General features: G+C 41.7%; 1 pseudogene; it reads right to left on the reverse strand.

Annotated features, from left to right (window-relative positions):
• Positions 1 to 492: 492 nt before the first annotated feature.
• LOC115180747 (unconventional myosin-IXb pseudogene) lies at positions 493 to 2,696 on the reverse strand (annotated as a pseudogene).
• Between the last annotated feature and the right edge of the window lie 957 nt (positions 2,697 to 3,653).

Here is a 3,653-nt window from a genome sequence, read left to right on the forward strand (position 1 = left end):
TCCGAGGCCACACTTTTGGGTGCAAACAGTAGCTCTTGGTTCATGTGTGTATATGGCTTACTGCCTGCTCTAGAGTTGCCTGGTTTACCACATAGCAGCTGAGTTCTCATCTGAAGTCTTTCACCCAAAGATAAATCTCAAACTACTGCAGGTCTGGCCAGAGTCTCTTCTCTGGAGTCTAGATCAGTTACACTTCTCATTATGAAGTCTTATACTGCTTTATTAACATTCATAGCACCTTATAGATGCGGTCATCGAGCATTATGAAACTATAAAGTGTATCTTTATAAAGAAACTATAAAAAGATAGTGTGTTAGACTTACTATCTCCTCGTAAAAAAAAACGAACACAGAAACCATGACAACCGCTCTAACATGGCTACTAGAGATAATATTCAGTCTTTCCAGGAGGCACCAGCAGCACAACAGGAAGTGAGGCGAAGAGATTAAAGCAACAACAACAACAAAAAGTCCACACATCAAACAATATTAATTTTTTTTCTTTAGTGCCGTAGCCTATAGCGGTCTACTCCCCCGCGCATCGAGCATATTAACTGCTTCTGCATCAAAGGCCAGTTGGAAAGAGGAGGAGATGTAGAATGTTTGACAGACTAAGCAGTGTATAAGTGAGCAAAACAACAGCGTATAATCATTAGTAAACACTCCCGCTATTAGGTAAGGATTATCTACATGAAAACAAAGTAAAAAATTATGTATTTTTTTTATCCTTAAAAAATGAATGTAGGCTAGGCCTATTTAAACGGCTTTTGACAGTTATTTTATTTTCGTGATGATCTTCATCCGTAACTGTCAGTTACACTGTTATTTCTCACACACACACACACACACACACACACACACACACACACACACACACACACACACACACACACACACACACACACACACACACACCTTACCTCCAGGACAGGCCCTGCTCCTAATATGGTCCTCTCCACCCCACTGCTGTAACCCTTCTGGCTCAACGCCGTCAGACAGTGAATCAGGAAATTGGCGCTCTGGGTTTTCCCTGATCCGCTCTCCCCTGATATCACCACACACTGGTTCTCCTGCTTCTTCAGCATGGTGTGGAACACCACGTCCGCCACCGCAAAGATGTGAGGGCTCAGTTTTCCCAGTGGCTGGTTGTTGTACATTTTGACATACTTCGGGTTATAGATGGGTAGGAACTTGAAGGGGTTAATGGCGACCAGGATGCCGCTTGCGTACGTGTAGATGTTGTGTTTGTAGAAGCGCTGGCGCAACGCGGCCAGGATAGTGTCCTCGGTCAGGGTGGAGAGGCTGCAAAGGTCATCATATTCCTCCGGTGAAGGTACCTCACTACCACCAGTCCCTGACCACAGATCCCCTCCACTTCCTTGGGCTTGCAGGATGAAGTAGTACCCCTCCTCCTTGGGATGCTGGTTCCGGGCCCCTGGGGGCCACAGCAACACCCTCTCCACGGGCATCTCAGAGTCCCCTAGCATCCTCTCAGCCCCTCCATCCTGCCTGACCTCCAAGAGGGCGTAGTGCCGGGTCATGTCCAGACCCAGTGTGGCCCCTGCGTTCTGGATAACCGTAGAGGCCGTGGTCCGAGGGCTGACCTGGAGGGTACAACATGCAGCTACGTCCTGGGGCAGACGCGGGTAGATCTGGAGGATGACGGTCTGCCGTTGCTGTAATTGATCCATGTCCAAGCTGGTTGTTCTCGTCACACCGTCAGACACACTCTTCCTGCTGGCTGACACTGGCACTGCCCTCCTCCAATCAGCATGCAACCACTGGACAGGAGAGAGCAAGAGAGATGAATGAGGGGAAAACGGGAAAGAGAGACACAGACAGACAGAGATAAACATTACAGTGCAAGTGGCATTACACTTTATACAATCGTAGCTTTTACAAAACACAAAATAATAACATAAAAAGGGGAATGTGAATATTACTTTTTATTCTATTTCTGCTGACATATACATATTATTGCTACACATTTTCTAACTCTATTCAGGGTTTTATAAAGTGCAGAGATTTAACAGGATAATGTGTCTAGAGAAAAGAAAGGGAAAGGTGACACCCAGTTACAAATTAACCCAGTTCTCAAGAGAAGCGAGTGAGTACTAGTCTTGTCTCAGCCTGTAAATAAAAAAACTGGACACACCAGAACAGGGGAAAAATGCCAAATGTTTCTGTTTCACGTCCACAACACAATAAACTTTAGTATTCTCACAGAACTTTCAAACGATTTCCCTAATTCCCATTCCCTACATAATATGTCAACCAGAGACAAGCACATTCAACACCTGTGATAAGATTAATACTAATCAAATGTTATTTCTCACCTGACATTACGGTCCGGTCATTTCAATGCTCTACCGCTCTATAGTTGACAACAAGGAAGGCTTCTTTTCCACCAGGATTCCAAAACAACGTGATAAAAATACAAAAATATTCACATACGCAACTGAAAAGTTAAAAATCATGTAAAATATGAACATAAAAGCAACAATAATTTAGAGTTAGTTGGCAGCAACTCGATACTTGAAATTGAATGCAATTTGAATGGTCATCGAAAATCTTGTAGACAAGTTGTTCTCGTCCTTGTCGAATTGTAACTTCCTATATGTGCTGTCCACACGCCGTCTTCTTGCGGGGGCGTTCTCCGGCTTTCATGACAACTCGGAAACTTGAAAACTCCGAGTTTTTTTTTTGTTACGTAAATCTAGCTACCTATTGGTTGATTCTATGAACGCATTTCATGCAATTCTACGTCCTTTACGCGACAAAAGACATTAGCAGAGTATTTTTTTAATACCACACAAACGGCCAAATGCGGGCTACTAGTGTGCAACACGCTATTAAGGTAGGATGCAATTTCAGAAATGCATTTATTTTCGTATTCATAATCATTTGTTTTACCCTTATTGTTTTTGCATATCATTGTTATTATTGTAACCTATTTATTAATCTAAACCAGTTATTTAAATATGCAAAACGTGTTTTATATAATTCTGTTGAGAAATTTGAGTTGGCTAAATGAAGTTCGATCTGTCTTTTTAACTGTGTTCTCTGTATTTAGTTTAAGAGAGGTTATAAGTAGGCCTTTTGTAAAATTAATATCATTAGTCTATTGCTGTAATTTGTTGGGTACGGTAGGGACTAGCTTTTCTTTGTAATTGCTGCAATACAGTGCATTCGGAAAGTATTCAGACTCCTTCCCTTTTCCCACATTTTGTTACGTTACAGCCTTATTCTAAAATGGATTAAATAACAACAAAAAATCCTTATCAATCTACACACAATACCCCATAATGACAAAGTGAGAAAAAACAGGTTTTTAGAAATGTTTGCAATTGTATTACAAAGAAAAACTGAAATACCTTATTTACATAAGTATTCAGACCATTTACGACAGACTTGAAATTGAGCTCAGGTGCATCCTGTTTCCAATTATCATCCTTGAGATGTTTCTACAACTTGATTGGAGTTCACCTTTGGTCAACTCAATTGATTTGACATGATTTGGACAACCACAAACCTCTCTATATAAGGTCCCACAGTTGACAAAGCATGTCAGAGCAAAAACCACAGATCTGGGGAAGGGTACCAAAAAATGTCTGCAGCATTGAAGATCCCCAAGAACACAGTGGCCTCCATCAT

Source organism: Salmo trutta, unplaced genomic scaffold (assembly GCF_901001165.1).
Source record: "Salmo trutta unplaced genomic scaffold, fSalTru1.1, whole genome shotgun sequence".
Lineage (NCBI taxonomy): Eukaryota > Metazoa > Chordata > Actinopteri > Salmoniformes > Salmonidae > Salmo > Salmo trutta.